At 43.2% G+C, this 18,434-nt stretch overlaps 3 pseudogenes; all 3 read right to left on the bottom strand.

The window, feature by feature from the left end:
- Positions 1 to 347: 347 nt before the first annotated feature.
- On the bottom strand, positions 348 to 527 carry LOC142654364 (U2 spliceosomal RNA; annotated as a pseudogene).
- Positions 528 to 13,265: 12,738 nt separating this feature from the next.
- Positions 13,266 to 13,471, bottom strand: LOC142654428 (U2 spliceosomal RNA; annotated as a pseudogene).
- Positions 13,472 to 14,415: 944 nt separating this feature from the next.
- On the bottom strand, positions 14,416 to 14,586 carry LOC142653807 (U2 spliceosomal RNA; annotated as a pseudogene).
- Positions 14,587 to 18,434: the final 3,848 nt, after the last annotated feature.

Raw genomic sequence — 18,434 nt, 5'->3', positions numbered from 1 at the left:
TCAGTGGTTGTGGGCTGGTTGACAAACAGACTGGCTCAGGTGCAGCTCTTTCACTTACCTAGGAAGAGGGAGGGAGAGAGGAAAAGGGAAGGTGAATGAGCTGTTCCAAATTCAAATGCTGGAAACACAGAAACACAGACACAACACAAGAGGTGGCAGGCAATCTATTAATTAATTGCATTTAATAATGAGGTCATTATCACACATTACACAACCTGCATTGTATAAAGGCATTGTACAACAGGCGTTCAAATAATGGGATTAAAGGAGAGATCCAATCAGCAAGAAAAAAACAATGGCAAAAGTCAAAAGCACTTTTCACATCTGATTTTAGTAAACCTATAAGGAAAGGGTGCATCGGTCCTGGAGATACTGCAATACCAGGTCAATGCGTGGAGTGGACAGAGCAAGCTCTATTTCCATCTCCCAGTTCTAAAAGTCCATTTAATATATGGTCCCCAGATAGGCGACATATCAGATATTAAACTGATAAGAACAGATTTATTTATTTATTTTTATTAAACCATTCAGGTTTTTTTTAAATAAAACCGAGAATTATAGCTGCTCAATTTTGAACAACTATCTCTCTATTATTCAAAAAACTCATTATATTGGTTTGTTTATTTATTTTCCATCATAATACATAAAGAACAAACAAAATAATCCTCAAACTAAATATCTCCACTTCAACATTCTCCATATCCCTTCCGCATCCATTCCTCTTTCTAAATCCCATTTATAATAAAAATAAAATTTTGCTAATACCATTCTTGCCACTTCATCCACCTCAAACACTTCCCTTCTATACACATTCAAATTTCTCGTCTCCCACAATTCCTCTTTCACACAAGTCCAAAAAATCCACAACACTGTCTTTTTCACTACCCAAACTACACAAATCAAACAAAACAATTTCATACGTAAGTTTCCTCAAACCAGTCAATTCTTCACACAAACAACCCAACTTTCTCCAAACTTTCTTTGCATGCATACACGACCAAAAAACATGACTCACATCCTCATCATCCCCACAACCTTCTCTCGGACACCTTTCAGACGCAACCAGACCTCTTCTCTTCTGAACACTTCTCACAGGCAAAACTCCATGCACCGACATCCATGACAAGTCTTTGTAAAGTATGATGTGTCCAACAAACAGAATCTTCTTAGACCGTCTTAGACTCACTCGAATTCAAACCATTAATTTAACACATCATATTATTTATACACATACTTTTCACACCATTCTTATCACTCACAAACTTCTCCATTTTCACATTTTCTAACTGAAATTTTTTAATGAATTTTTCCATATATAAGTACCCATCCGTACAGTAAAAAGCAATTGGTCTACACGAATCTATATTTTGCCATTTTAACCGCCGAATAACCGTTCCGGCAAGATATTTCAACATCCCTGATGCCTTGGAGTTCTTTAGAAACAAATCAACAAAAAAACGTACAAAATTTATCCCAATAAAAACCTCCAAATTCGGAAAATCCAAACCGCCATTGCATCTACTTTTCAACAAAATTTCCCTCTTCGCTTTTTCAACCCCACTACCCCACAAAAAAAGAAACAAAAGTCTGTTAACCCTTTTTAACATAATACTAGTAGGAGGAAAAATGAGCCACATGTAGGATCATGGGCAAGATAACACTTTTAACAATCAGAACCTTACCTGTAAAAGAAAGCTCTCTCATCCTCCACATATCCAGTTTCCTCACAATCCTACCACCCAAATCATCCCAACTTTCTCTCCCTTTCAACTCATCATCAAACACAATCCCAAGAATTTTCACTCCATTCACCTGTTCCATGTCTGAATCATTCACCCGCTCATTGCTGAAAAAAAATGTTCAATTTACTTTTGCCCCAATTAATTTTAAAAGCAGATGCCATACAGAACAAATTCACAACCAACTTCACTCTAGACAAATCATAAACAGAATCACACAATACACATATATCATCCATGTAACCTAGTACTTTCACTCGCTTCCCATTACATCCAGGCACCAAAAAACCTTTCACAACTTTGTCGTTCCTAACCATTTGCAACAAAGGCTCAATCGCACAAATAAACAGAATAGGGGACAAAGAACAACCCTGCCGCACACCAGACAAAATTCTAAATGGTTTTGTAAAAAACCCATTCACCTGCACACAACTTTCAGCATTTGCATATAAATTCTCTAACAAACTCACAAACCGACACGGAAAACCCATTCTCACTAAAACTTTAAACAAAAACACATGCGACACCCGATCAAACGCTTTCTCAAAATCCAATGCACACACAATCACCTTCTTCTTCCGACACTTACAATCTTCCACCAACATATCACGCACCAAACCCACATTCTCATGCATTTTTCTCTTCGGAACCGCACATACCTGATCCTCTTCAATCACACTACTTATTACATCCCTCATACGGTTAGCCATCAATTTTGCAAAGATTTTATAATCGGAATTCAAAAGTGTGATCGGCCGCCAGTTTTCCAACCTCCTTCTATCCCCCTTCTTATATGTTTTTGGCCATACTTCCAATCACAGTTTTCACTTCCACTTCTCCAATCTCACCAAGCAAACCAGAATAGTCACATTCAGAAACAAAATTTCTCACCACATCCAGAAACTCCTCCCCTTTACCCAAATCACATCTTTTCTCAGTATACAAGTCATTATAAAAGTCAAACACCGTATCAATCACATCCATACCACCAACCTCTCTATCATCTTTATTCAATAACACATTCATTCCACTTTTCCCACCACACATTTTCTTAAAGAAAAACCTGGTACACTTTTCATTCTTGTCCCTAAACTCCACCTTTGACCTAAAAATTATTTCTTTCCCCTTATTCCTATACCAAGTACTAATTTATTTTCTGTTTTTTTCCAGTTCCTGCTGGACATCCAATCCCAAGGATTTGCATCTATTTAAGAAAGATAACCTTGTCTCAAACTGTGAGTATTGTATTCTCTTCTTTTTAGCTCTCCTATATCCTAATCTCCTGAAAAAAACACAAATTTTCATTTTTACCCACACCCACCACTCGCATTCATTATCAAACGCATATTTTTTCCTCACCCAACAGACATATTTTCTCTCAAATGCTCTCCTTACCCTCACCTCATCCAAAAAACTCACATTCATTCTCCATACCCCTCTACCATAGAAAAAAATTATTAACTTCAAACACCCCCTCCAAACACTCAAGATCTGAGAAGCAGACCCTCTCTTGTGAATAGTTCACACATCTTATAGCAGAGAATGAGAAGAAAAAATAATCCAAACGTGAGTCTGTTCTCCCGTCATCAGCATGGTATGTGAAAGGTCCAGGCTTTTTATCAATAGCATCCTGCAACGAGAAGTCAGTCAATATTTGTTTCCATAAATTCCCGGTCACATCCACATTTGATTCTACAGAACCAGCACGGGCTTGTTTTTCCAGAACACAATTGATGTCTCCTACAATTATTACCGGAATTTTCCCATGCAAAAAAAACTTTAAACTTTCAAATAAAGCCAACCTCTCATTCTTCACTGCATGGGCATAAATATTAAAGATCTTAAAGCGCCAACCCCTGTATGAAAGTAGACAAAAAATGCATCTTCCTTCCTTTATGATAGTCGTTTGTTTTACAACAATATCCTTGTTATTCAACAGGATACCCACACCATCATTCCTATTGGAATTTGTGAAGGACCAAATGGCTTCCCCATTCTTCCATTCCTTCTTCCCTGGCATTTTAGACAGTCCACATTCCTGCAAACAAAAAATGTCACCTCCTTTAGAGGCAAGAAAGTCCAGGACAGCAGCACGTTTGTACGTAGATGTAAACACCCGAACATTCTGAGATATTATTTTGAGCCTCAGAGACATATTGGTGCAAATGAATTAGAATTTACATTCCACCTCAAGTGTCAGGAAAACTCATAGCCTTCTCAAGGCTAGCCACATTGTCTTCACTGAGGAACCCCTCACTAGGAGAACTAGGGGCCCCCTCAAACATCTCATGTGACTCAGGGCTAGCACTAGAGTCCGTATCAAGTAAAGGATAGAGGTTAGGCCGAGCATAGATGCTGGGCAGTGACTCCTCCAATGAACTTCTTTTTAGCCTTTTCACTGACTTCCCAGCTTTCCCTCTTTTAGAAACCACCTTGTGAAAGATGGAGGCACTTGGCATTCTAGACTCCTTTTCCTCCTTTTCCTCCTGTTCTGACACTGACCACTCCACCTTGGCAGATTCATCCATTTTCTCCTCTGGGCTTGAGAAATCCAGAATTTGCATACTGGGCTGAATCTCAGGAGATGAACATCCAATAGGTGGCGCTGCTGCTCCACCCTCCCCCGACACAGCAACAGGTAAAACATTAGCAGGCTCTGTAGCAGGGACCACACCCAAACACAGGTTACCTTCGGGTGCAGATAATTTCTCCTGACACCCAGCTTTCCCAGAGACCTGAGCAGCAGGCTCTGAAATACTGCTGGAAGATGCAGAAATAGCCTCAGTTGTTGGGGCAGAAGAACTTGCCATTCTTACCTGCCAACCACGCTCTCTATTGTCCTGCCTTCCAAAAGGATACACCTTAGGGCATTTCCTGCAAGAGTGCCCAGCAATGCCACAGATATCACATAAACGCGGTGAAATACAGGCGCTGGCTTCATGCCCGATTTTTTACAATTGCGACATACTTTTCCCTTACAGGCGTCTTTTGTATGTCCATATGAAAAACAAGACCTGCAAAAGCATGGCATATCCTGGTAATATAGATAACCTTTATTACCGCCAATGGAAAAATTTGCTGGTGGGCTCATAACTCCACCAATGCAACTGGAGTCAGGTTTCAGCCTGACCCAATATTTCATGTCACCATTAAAGAGACCCCACAAATTTTTCTTCTCCACCCCGCCTCTGATATGCGTGCAATAGTGCGCCAAAAAAGCCCACACCAGTCTCCGGTCCAAAAAAGGATTATACATATGTACCGTCACACATTTTTCTACCGCTGAAAACAGGGGTTGTACCACAATGTTCTTAAGAGCCTCATGCATAAGTTTCTTCATAAGTACCTGATAGATATTCAAGCAGTAGGCTGCTTCAAAAAATGAGACATCATAGGTGGCAATGTTTGAAAAGGCTTGAAAACAAAATACCTCATCCAGGTTCACTCCGGCCAAGTCCAACAGAATACCTTCAATAATATAGGTTAAGAATTGTAGTCGGCACACCTTGCTTGTGTTTCAAAAATTATATTTATTAGATTCTCAGGATAAATGGCAGAGGCTATATGTGCGACGTCAACGTTTCGGTCGTAAGACCTTCGTCGGGCACTAGAAAAATATGTACATATAATTATAGCATATCATGAGTTTGGAGAGCTGTCACATAATTCACGTCATAACATCACATAATATGTAATATATTTACTAGATGTAGTATAGAATATATAACTGGGTCAATCTTAACCCCTTAGTGACCAGCCCATGTTAGGCCCTAATGATCAAGCTATTTTATTCGTTTTTCTATAGTCACATTCAAAGAGCTATAACGTTTTTATTTTTTCGTCTACATAGCTGTATGAGGACTTATTTTTTGTGGGATTAGTTGTGCTTTTTAATGGCACCATTTTTGGGTACATATAATTTTTATATTAACTTTTATTAACCTTTTTGGGGGGGATTATAAAAAAAACTGAAATTCCGCCATTGTTCTATGCGTTTTTAAATTGACGCCGTTCACTATGCGACGTAAATAACATGTTACCTTTATTCTATGGGTCGGTACGATTACGGCGATACCACATATGTAGAGGTTTTTTTATGTTTTACGACTTTTGCACAATAAAAACACTTTTGAACTAAAATTATTTACTTTTGCATCGTCGCTTTCCAAGAGCCGTAATTTTTTTATTTTTCCATCAATGTAGTGATTTTTTGGGCTTGTTTTCTGCGGGACGAGACGTAGTTTTGAATTGTACTGTTTTGGGGTGCATGGGACTTATTGATTCATTTTTATTATGACTTTTTTGGGGGGCAATGGAAAAAAATTGCAATTTCGCCATGGTTTTTTGCGTTTTTTTTTTACGGTGTTCACTTTGCGGTTTAAATTACATATTAACTTTATTAATGGAGTAATTACGGTCGCGGCGATACCACATATGTGTACTTTTTTTTTTTTTTTTACACTTTTACTAAATAAAACCACTTTTTATGGGAAAAAATGGTTTTATTTATTTTTTTACTGTACTTTTTATTAATAATCTTTATTTCACTTTGATGACTTATTTTATTAGTCCCACTAGGGGACTTTACTGTGCGATCTTCCGATCGCTGCTATAATGCTCTGGTATACTTCGTATACCAGAGCATTATTGCCTGTCAGTGTAAATCTGACAGGCAATCTGTTAGGACGTGCCTCCGGCGCGTCCTAACAGGCATATGTCCAGGGCAGACCTGGGGGCTTTTATCAGGCCCCCGGCTGCCATGACACCCCATCGGAGACCCGCGATTTCATTCGCGGGCCGCCGATGGGTGACAGAGGGAGCGCACTCCCTCTGTAAACAAAGTTAAATGCCGCGGTCGCTATTGACGGCGGCATTTAACGGGTTAAACGGCCGCGATCGAAGTAAACTTCGATCGCGGGCGTTGGAGCAGGAGCTCAGCTGTCATCAGACAGCAGAGCCCCGGCTCCTGCCTGCACGGGAGACCCGTGCAGGACTTAGACTAGGCTGACGTGAAAAGGCGTCAGCCTAGCCTAAAGCCCATTAGTGACCGACGTAAAAAGGCGTATTAGTGGTCACTAAGAGGTTAACATAGTTATTCTTTACAAAAATAAGACTATGAAATTGACATGAAGATTAAAAACAATGGGAGGAAACAGTTGCATATACCCCAGGTACATTCACCACACCAGGGGGAGCGCCAGATAACTATAGGGAGATAGCTGATGTTCTAGGTAGTCGTATACATTCAGGTATGTATAATTTCGTGAGTATATTGGATAGACAGGGTACCATTTGTCAATGATGATCTAAGTCACTTGTTAAGGCATAAATACGAATACAGCGGGATGGTAGAGGAGAGCTTATTGTGGTGGAGTAGCAATAGTGGAAGCAAGGGGTTCACATGTCTTTATGGGACCCATGATTGTGTAATCATGAGTACCGTCATTGAGCGCCTCTCCAGGTGGTGGTCCCTTTAAAAGAACATTGTGGAGGTACATTTTATAAATCTTATAAATCATAAACATCGCAGACTAGAAAGCATCACAGAAATAGGTTCAAGGCATGCAGTATAAGTATGACAAACGAAACAGACAAGGATTAGCTGTACAAGCGAAGTTCCACTAGTCCAAAGAAGGGGGGGGTATACAATGGAGTGTAGGCACCTCCATAAACTCTGATGATATGTTCCTTACCTGAGCCGTACTGGATCGATATGAATCTATAATGCGTTGTAGCGCTGCTATGAATCGTGTTCGGCGGCTTACCGCTATTCATGGGCGCTGATAATCCCTGGTCACTTCCTGGTTTTAAGTGCTGTGAGGGGGGGGCGTGTCTAGTTGGGTGGAACGCATCGGTCAAAATGGCCGTGCGTTCCACCGCGTGTTGTTAGCAAGGTGTGGAACGCACCCGCATGCCCAGAGTGGATGGATATCTCAAATGAAGGGAGATCACTGCCTCCTTGTTGGGCACATTAAAGATATCAAAAGCCATGTCGTGGACTAGATAATTGAAGGACTTTTAGGTGGGGGTCTTCATAATCATAAATGACTCTATTTTACGAAATGTTCAGCAGAGTAATGCTAAATTGTACTATGGCGCCATCTTGTGTATGTGCCTGGTAGTGCAGTTTTAGACAGTGCAATTTTCAGTATTAGATAGATAATGAACTGGTTGGCTCTAGTACGCCCTATTGTAAAAGGATACCGTGTCAATAGAGATGATGCGTAGGTAGTTGGAGTAAGGATCCCTTGTAGTACATGCAGGCTCAGAGGGAATCATCGAGTCTGGGATAAAAACAGATGCAGGTTGTGTTAATGCCAATTATAAAATAGCTGTATAATACATTTATACCTGGACAATGGGATATATACATAGAATCAGGAAGGGTGACACATTGAGATGGATAAGCAGAGTTACAGTTGAGGTATAACATCTTTGTTAACTAGCTAGTAGGTGGTGAAACGTCAAGTTTTCTAATACTGTTTATAGGAAGCTGCTGATCTCGTACTCCCTATTCAGACCCCTTGGTTCTAGTGTCTGGAGTTTATGTATCCAGTAGGCCTCTCTGCGTTTCAGTAGATTGATCCTGTCGCCCCCTCGTCTATGTGCTGGAACGTGTTCAATGACTTGGAACATAAGTTGGGAAATATTGTGTTTGGAAGTGTGCAGGGATGGGAAGTAATATTTTGCCGCATCTAATATTGGACTTGTGTTGGCTGATTCTGTCTTTGATCCGTTGCGTGGTTTCACCTACATAGGCTAATCCACAGGGACATTTGATCATATAGACCACGTAATTGGTGTTGCAATCAAAATATTCTCTAATCGGAATACTCTGACCGGATGATGGATTTTATCCCCTCTAATAATATGGGAACATTGGAGACAGCTTCTGCAGGGGAAGGTACCCCTCTTAGGTGTGCTCAGGAACGTCTGTCTAGATATTTTTCAGGATGATCCAATATCTGCCCTGACAATCTTGTCTTTTAGATTTTTAGTTTTTTTTAAACAGGGTAAGAAGGGGGATTTAAATTCCGTGATTTGTGGGTAGGCTTCTTGTAGTAAGGGCCAATGCTTCCTGATGACATGATGGATCTTATAGGTACATGGGTGATAGACATGTACGAAGCGGATGCGTTTTGGTTTGGCCCGGGTGTGGGGAACACTCGGTATTTGGGCTGACTCCAAGACTCTACTGGGATAGCCTCTTTCTAAAAACTTCTTAGTCATGTTCTCAGTTCTCTCTCTCTCAGCAGTGATGGGTTGTCTACAATACGGTTTACCCGTGTATACTGTGGTCTAGGTAGAGAATTTCTGGTTGCCAGTGGATGGCGGCTGGAGTAGTGCAAGAGGCCATTCTTGTCTGTCTCTTTGGTGTAAAGATCACTGCTGAGTTTGCCATGTGTATCTTTTATAATGGTTGTATCGATTAAGTTAATTTTGAATATGTCATGGCTCAGAGTAAATTGTAACTCTGGCCAGATGCTGTTCAGATATGTCGTGAAGTTGAGAAGGCTAGTGGTTGTGCCTTCCCAAAGGCAAAAGATGTCATCTATATACCTTTTACACATTCGGGCGTGTTGTCTGAAAAGGTTATTAGGATAAATGTAATGTTCTTCCAGATGGGCCATGTAGCAATTGGCGTATGGAGGGGCAACATTAGAGCCCATTGCCGTGCCTTGTAACTGTATGTAAAATTTGTCCTCAAAGAGGAAGAAGTTATCAGTCAGTACAAGATTGAGTAGGTCGTCACAGAGGTTTACGACGTCCGGGTTTGTATTCGTATTAGTTAGTATTTTGTGTACTGCTCTTGTGCCCTTCGTGTGTTCGATAGATGTGTATAGGCTACAGACATCTAATGTTACCAGAATGGTCTCCGTGGATACTTTGTCTAATCTTCTGATATGTGCAAGAAATTCTGTGGTGTCTAGCAGATAAGATTTTGTTTTCCTGACTAGAGGTGTAAGTATTTTTTCTAAGAATTTAGAGATAGGTGAAAAGATAGAATCAGTGGATGCAACTATTGGCCGGCCTGGGGGTTTATCAAGTCTTTTGTGGATTTTTGGGAGAACATAGAATACCGGTGTGATGGGATGTCTATTGGTCAGGAATGATGATGTCTCCTGATCTATGGTGCCTTTGGCTACGTATCTATCCAGAATGTCGGTGGCCCTAGTCATGATTCTACTTGTTGGGTCATGGTCAATGGGTCTATAGACTGACGCGTCACTCAGCTGTCAATACACTTCCTCCATATATGTGTTCCTATCCATGACTACTATAGCCCCGCCTTTGTCTGCGGGTTTGATAATTAGATCCCTATCGTTAGTAAGGGAGAGTAGGGCTTGCCTCTCAACATTGTCCATGTTGGTCTGGCATTTGAAGAGGCCTAGATCAAAGTCGTGGCGGAAAATCTCCACGTCTCTCTGGACCAGTCCAATGAATGTTTCCAATGGGGGTGAATTTTTTGGGGGAGCGAACAAGCTTTTGTTCTTCAGACCCAGGTCTTTCGAGGTAATCGTGGAGGTCACGCTCGTCGTTATGGGACCCTCCGGTCCTCGGGTTTCCCCCTTGTTGGAAAAAAAGACCCGTAGACGCAAGGTTCTGTAGAAGCGGTTTAGATCCATGTCCAGCTGGAATAGATCATACCTATAAGTAGGGCAGAAGGAAAGGCCCTTCTGTAGCAGGAGGAGTTCAGCTGGACTTAGTGATTTGGAAGAAATATTCACTACCAGTGATTGTGGGGTGCTAGTCATACCTGTGACCTTGTTGTCATCAGTCGACTTGCGTCTTCTGATGCCGCCTCTCCTCATCCTCTTCTTGGGCATCTGCCCCCTGCGTTGGTCTAAAAAATGGTGTCTGCCTTGATTTGAGTAGCCAGGATAGTGGTAGTCCGATCCTTCTCCACCCGATCCGGACTGTGATGAGCCCGATGACTGGTATGGTGTTCTGCGTTGTGGTCGTGTAGATGTAAATCCCTCTTGCCATCTGTACACTCTATTCCTCAGATAGTCTTCTTGGTCTCTTTGAAATTTGCTTCTCTTGAGAGCTTTAACCTCGCTCCGATGGGTACTGAGATTCATTCTCAGTTTGTTGTCAAACTCAGTGAACTCTGAAGTGGATAGGGTAGCTTTCAATTTCTATTCAGAGGCTGTGATTTTCACCTGAATCTCTGCGATATTCTTTTGTAAGTATGATACGGTGAGTGTCATAAGGTCAAAGGAACATTTGTTGAGGATGTGTTCGAATTGCGTACAGTAATCTGGATCTTCTTTGAAGATAGTTGGCTTGATTGGTACGCGTAGTCCTCGAGGAATGCGTTGGACTTTGATATACTCGGCCAATGTGGCACTGTGTAGCTCCTAGTTGATGAGTTTCCTCTTGTTCCTCTCGTGATCTCTATTCCGGATTTCTGTCGGTGGGATCTGGAGAAACTCCCTGGATGTGGTATCTGTAGATAGGATACTGTCTGTCTCCTCCTTGTTGTAAGAGAAGGTCGGATTGGACATATTTACCGTGCTTGTCTGAAGAGGAGGTACATCTATGGTTGTGTTCAGATAGCACCGGTATCTTTGGGTGCTCGAGGTAGGGTCCCAACCTGGATGTAGGTTAAGAATTGTAGTCGGCACACCTTGCTTGTGTTTCATAAAATATATTTATTAGATTCTCAGGATAAATGCCAGAGGCTATATGTGCGACGTCAACGTTTCGGTCGTAAGACCTTCGTCGGGCACTAGCAAAATATGTACATATAATTATAGCATATCATGAGTTTGGAGAGCTGTCACATAGGTACATTTTATAAATCTTATATATCATAAACATCGCAGACTAGAAAGCATCACAGAAATAGGTTCAAGGCATGCAGTATAAGTATGACAAACGAAACAGACAAGGATTAGCTGTACAAGCGAAGTTCCACTAGTCCAAAGAAGGGGGGGTATACAATGGAGTGTAGACACCTCCATAAACTCTGATGATATGTTCCTTACCTGAGCCGTACTGGGGACTGGATCGATATGAATCTATAATGCGTTGTAGCGCTGCTATGAATCGTGTTCGGCGGCTTACCGCTCTTCATGGGCGCTGATAATCCCTGGTCACTTCCTGGTTTTAAGTGCTGTGAGGGGGGGGGCGTGTCTAGTTGGGTGGAACGCATCGGTCAAAATGGCCGTGCGTTCCACCGCGTGTTGTTAGCAAGGTGTGGACCCTACCTCGAGCACCCAAAGATACCGGTGCTATCTGAACACAACCATAGATATACCTTCAATAATATGTCCTGGTCCGACTTCCTCCTTCCTTTGATCTTCCACCACGAAAATTATTGTGTTGCGTACTGCTGCCGTTTTCCAAATGCCCACGGCACGGTGATCGCCCTCGAAATCGCTGGAGTAAACCCCACGAAAAACCGACCCCCGGCCCAGACCAAGGCAATAAACCCTGATCTGAGCCAAAAGGCAGAGAAGCGATAACCCGAAAGTGGCGCACGTTGGCAGAGCCTGCCCAATACTGCTGTTCACCCCTTGCAGCGATTCAGCCTACTCCTAGGCAGCTCCATGGGGCCCTGTCGGCTCACACACTCACACAAGCAGCCAGGCGGCAGGTGAAAAAAGGCCCGAGAGGAAGCTACACATGCTTTGCTTCTTTTGCTTGCACCACAATGCAGAAAGCGGAGGAATCGACATAAAAACACCTTCCTGGTAACGCCCAAATGCCCTCCTGCCGTGCAGACAAACGCTAGCAGCAGCAGCAAGTGCATGCCCACAGCCACCCCTTCTCCCTTCACGTCTTCAATCACCTGCAATCCAGTGCTGCCTGCTGAGCAGCACTAACCAACAGTCTGCACAGCTAGCTAGCTGCCTCCAGGAGGCCAGAAGAGGGAGACAGGGGACTGCAAAATGGCAAATAGGCATCCACCAACTTTACAGACACCTTCTTGTCCTTCCTCCTACAACCTCCATATTTTTCCAGGTAACAAATCCAAATTGGTGGTGTCTTTGTAGTCAAGGGTTTGTTGCAACTTCAATTCTTACTTCTTTGAAATGTAGGGAGGAGAGTTCATTCCATCACATCAATCTAGTGCACACAGGTAGGTCCATTGTGGCGGCTGATTTAATGGCTGCTTGCTGTTCCCCTACTCCACTATTCCACTATTTGACTGTGCTGCTGGCTGCATCAATCAGTGGTTGTGGGCTGGTTGACAGATAGACTGGCTCAGGTGCAGCTCTTTCACTTACCTAGGAAGAGGGAGGGAGAGAGGAAAAGGGAAGGTGAATGAGCTGTTCCAAATTCAAATGCTGGAAACACAGAAACACAGACACAACACAAGAGGTGGCAGGCAATCTATTAATTAATTGCATTTAATAATGAGGTCATTATCACACATTACACAACCTGCATTGTATAAAGGCATTGTACAACAGGCGTTCAAATAATGGGATTAAAGGAGAGATCCAATCAGCAAGAAAAAAACAGTGGCAAAAGTCAAAAGCACTTTTCACATCTGATTTTAGTAAACCTATAAGGAAAGGGTGCACCGGTCCTCGAGATACTGCAATACCAGGTCAATGCGTGGAGTGGACAGAGCAAGCTCTATTTCCATCTCCCTGTTCTAAAAATCCATTTAATATATGGTCCCTAGATAGGCGACGTATCAGATATTAAACTGATAAGAACAGATTTATTTTTATTTTTTTATTAAACCATTCAGGGTTTTTTTAAATAAAACCGAGAATTATAGCTGCTCAATTTTGAACAACTATCTCTCTATTATTCAAAAAACTCATTATATTGGTTTGTTTATTTATTTTCCATCATAATACATAAAGAACAAACAAAATAATCCTCAAACTAAATATCTCCACTTCAACATTCTCCATATCCCTTCCGCATCCATTCCTCTTTCTAAATCCCATTTATAATAAAAATAAAATTTTGCTAATACCATTCTTGCCACTTCATCCACCTCAAACACTTCCCTTCTATACACATTCAAATTTCTCGTCTCCCACAATACCTCTTTCACACAAGTCCAAAAAATCCACAACACTGTGTCTTTTTCACTACCCAAACTACACAAACCAAACAAAACAATTTCATACGTAGGTTTCCTCAAACCAGTCAATTCTTCACACAAACCACACAACTTTCTCCAAACTTTCTTTGCATGCATACACGACCAAAAAACATGACTCACATCCTCATCATCCCCACAACCTTCTCTCGGACAACTTTCAGACGCAACCAGACCTCTTCTCTTCTGAACACTTCTCACAGGCAAAACTCCATGCACCGACATCCATAACAAGTCTTTGTAAAGTATGATGTGTCCAACAAACAGAATCTTCTTAGACCGTCTTAGACTCACTCGAATTCAAACCATTAATTGAACACATCATATTATTTATACACATACTTTTCACACCATTCTTATCACTCACAAACTTCTCCATTTTCACATTTTCTAACTGAAATTTTTTAATGAATTTTTCCATATATAAGTACCCATCCGTACAGTAAAAAACAATTGGTCTACACAAATCTATATTTTGCCATTTTAACCGCCGAATAACCGTTCCGGCAAGATATTTCAACATCCCTGATGCCTTGGAGTTCTTTAGAAACAATGGCAAAAGTCAAAAGCACTTTCACATCTGATTTTAGTAAACCTATAAGGAAAGGGTGCATCGGTCCTGGAGATACTGCAATACCAGGTCAATGCGTGGAGTGGACAGAGCAAGCTCTATTTCCATCTCCCTGTTCTAAAAATCCATTTAATATATGGTCCCCAGATAGGGGACGTATCAGATATTAAACTGATAAGAACAGATTTTTGATTGAAAAATACTTTATTGACAATCAATCGTCATCATACAAACATTACTGCGACGCAGCGCAAGCTATGAAACAGCAAATAATAAATAAAAACAGTCGCCAAACATAACATGACAGTATAATACACAGTACAGGTTAACCTATGCTATACATTACACCACATGCTACACTAATATTCTTGCATTCACTAAAGCCAAACAACAAAACATTACAGACAAGTGATGGGGTGGGGGAGTGGGTAGGAGGGGATAGGGAAAGGGGGATCACAGGCCCGAAGCTTTATTGAAAGACAACACACAAGAAGGGAGAGTGGGGGGAAGGGGAGTATCAGTCCTCTTCCTGATCGACGTCCGGGCTGTCCCAGGTGGAATAGTCTCTGAGCAGGCTGTAGATCAGCCTGCGGCAGTCCTGGACGGACACACTATCTCTCCGCAAAATTAGACGATTCCTGGCAAACCATATGGCATCCTTAAAACAGTTCATAAGGCGCCAGGCTTCCTGGATTGCTCCATCCATGTTATTCCCAGGAAATAGTCCATAAAGTACCGAGCGGTACGACAGTCTGTTCCTGGGAACTGAGTCCTTGAGTTCGTGTCCCAAGGCTTTCAACAGACCCTGTGCAAAGGGGCACTGCCAGAAAGTGTGTGTAAAGGATCTGCCAGGCACAGCTTCTGTGTCAACGCCCATAGGTAATCAGTCTGCACCTGCTTCTATGTCTGTGAGACTGACTCCATCTTCCACCACTCAGGATGGCAGGCTTAGGAGTGGGAGAGCCTATGACAGCCTGGCCAGATGGAGCTAGCTCCCGCCGTCTGGCTATTTATACCTGCCTTTCCAGTTCCTCTTTGCTTGTGATTCTTCTCGTTTGGTTTCCTGGCCCTGCTGCAGCTTCTTGAACTATTTGACCCCGCTTCATATTGACCCTGGCTTACTGACTACTCTCCTGCTCTGCGTTTGGTACCTCGTACACTCCTGGTTTGACTCGGCTTGTTCATTACTCTCCTGCTCTGCTTTTTGTACCTCGTACACTCCTGGTTTGACTCGGCTCGTTCACTACTCTTATTGCTCACGGTGTTGCCGTGGGCAACTGCCCCATTTCCCTTTGCTTCTGTGTACCCTTGTCTGTTTGTCTGTCGTGCACTTATTGAGTGTAGGGACCGTCGCCCAGTTGTACCCCGTCGCCTAGGGTGTGTCGTTGCAAGTAGGCAGGGACTCAGTGGCGGGTAAATTAGGGCTCACTTGTCTGTTTCCCTACCCCGGTCATTACATAATCACAAGCCCATATACCTAGTGTACCCTGGTCCCTGACACTACTATGGACCCCCTTGAGACCCTGGCTCAGCAAATGCAGGGTCTCTCCCTACAGGTCCAGGCCCTGGCTCAGAGGGTCAACCAGCCTGATGCTACCATGGTAGTGCCCCTCACCTCACCTCTTGAACCCCACCTCAAGTTGCCTGACCGGTTCTCAGGGGACCGGAAGACTTTTCTCTCCTTTCGGGAGAGTTGTAGGCTCTATTTTCGCTTAAAGCCCCACTCCTCAGGTTCTGAGAGTCAGCGGGTGGGTATAATTATGTCCCGGCTCCAGGAAGGGCCCCAAGAATGGGCCTTCTCCTTGGCTCCTGACGCCCCTGAACTTTCCTCCGTTGATCTTTTCTTTTCTGCTCTCGGACTCATTTATGACGAGACTGACAAGACTGCCTTTGCCGAGAGTCAGCTGGTGACCTTACGTCAGGGTAAGAGACCTATTGAGGAGTATTGTTCTGACTTTAGGAAGTGGTGCGTAGCTTCTCGGTGGTTCTCCTCTGACTCCCCCATGATGCCTCCCAAGGTTCCATTGCTTCGTTCTTCCACGGAAGACTCGGAGGTACCTATGCAACTCGGGGCCTCCGTGTCCCCCCAACAACGTAGAGAGTTCTGCAGGAAGAATGGTCTCTGCTTCTATTGTGGGGATGACAAGCATCAAGTGAACAACTGTCCTAGGCATAAGAATAAGCAGCCGGAAAACTTCCGTGCCTAAGTGACCATCGGGGAGGTCACTTGGGCGCACAGGTATTTCCCATAAATATGAAACGTAATAAAATCTTGCTTCCCTTTCAGGTCTCTTTTGGTGGTAGGTCTGCTACTGGCAGTGCCTTCGTGGATTCAGGGTCTTCTGCTAATATCATGTCTGTGGAATTTGCTATGTCTCTAGCTATGCCTTTGATTGATTTGCCTAAACCTGTCCCGGTAGTGGGTATCGACTCCACTCCTCTTGCTAATGGTTATTTTACACAGCATACCCCTGTTTTTGAACTCCTTGTTGGCTCCATGCATTTGGAGCAGTGCTCTGTACTGTTGATGCAGGGATTATCGTCCGATTTGGTTTTAGGCCTTCCCTGGTTGCATTTGCATAATCCCACGTTTGACTGGAATACTAGGGCTCTTACCAAATGGGGTAATGAATGCTTGACGTCATGTTTTTCTGTTAATTCTATTTCTCCCCCTGAGGAGGTGAACACGCTACCTGAGTTTGTTCAGGACTTCACTGATGTTTTCTCTAAGGAGGCCTCCGAAGTGTTACCTCCTCATAGAGAATACGATTGCGCTATCGATTTGGTACCAGGAGCTAAGCTCCCTAAGGGTAGGATATTTAATCTCTCTTGTCCCGAACGTGAAGCCATGAGAGAGTATATCCAGGAATGCCTGGCCAAGGGTTACATTCGCCCCTCTACTTCTCCGGTAGGTGCTGGCTTCTTCTTCGTAGGGAAGAAGGATGGTGGTCTTAGGCCATGCATTGACTACCCTAACTTGAATAAGGTCACTGTAAGGAACCAGTATCCCCTTCCTTTGATTTCTGATCTCTTTAATCAGGTTCAGGGGGCTCAATGGTTCTCTAAGTTTGATCTACGGGGGGCGTATAACCTTATCCGCATCAAAGAGGGGGATGAGTGGAAGACTGCGTTTAACACGCCCGAAGGTCATTTCGAATACCTCGTCATGCCTTTTGGGTTGTGTAATGCTCCCGCGGTCTTCCAGAATTTCATAAATGAGATTTTAAGACATTACCTGGGGGTATTTCTTTTAGTGTACCTTGATGACATACTTTTCCAAGGACTGGTCCTCCCACATTGAGCATGTCAGGAAGGTGCTCCAGGTCCTTCGGGAAAACAAACTGTTTGCGAAGACCGAAAAATGTGTGTTTGGGGTGCAGGAGATACCATTTTTGGGTCAAATCCTCACTCCTCATGAATTCCGCATGGACCCCGCCAAGGTCCAGGCTGTGGCGGAATTGGTCCAACCTGCCTCCCTGAAGGCGTTACAGTGCTTCCTGGGGTTCGCTAATTATTACAGGAGATTTACTGCTAACTTCTCGGTCATCGCTAAGCCTCTAATGGATCTCACTCGCAAAGGTGCTGATATCCTCCACTGGCCTCCTGAGGCTGTCCAGGCTTTTGAGCTCAATAAGAAGTGCTTCATCTCGGCCCCGGTGCTGGTTCAGCCCAACCAAATGGAGCCATTTATCGTGGAGGTTGACGCATCCGAGGTGGGAGTGGGGGCTGTCTTGTCCCAGGGTACCAGGTCCCTCACCCATCTCCGTCCCTGTGCCTACTTCTCCAGGAAGTTTTCGCCCACTGAGGGTAACTATGATATTGGCAACCGCGAACTCTTAGCCATTAAATGGGCATTTGAAGAGTGGCGCCACTTCCTGGAGGGGCTAGGCACCAGGTAACTGTCCTTACCGACCACAAGAATCTGGTTTTCCTAGAATCTGCCCGGAGGCTAAACCCGAGACAAGCTCGATGGGCGTTATTTTTTACCAGATTCAACTTTTTGGTTACCTATAGGGCTGGAATCAATATATAGACTCCAAACAAAATTATA

Source organism: Rhinoderma darwinii, chromosome 5 (assembly GCF_050947455.1).
Source record: "Rhinoderma darwinii isolate aRhiDar2 chromosome 5, aRhiDar2.hap1, whole genome shotgun sequence".
Classification (NCBI taxonomy): domain Eukaryota; kingdom Metazoa; phylum Chordata; class Amphibia; order Anura; family Rhinodermatidae; genus Rhinoderma; species Rhinoderma darwinii.
The sequence above is the reverse complement of the archived record's forward strand: the minus strand, read 5'-3'. Positions and strand labels throughout refer to the sequence as shown.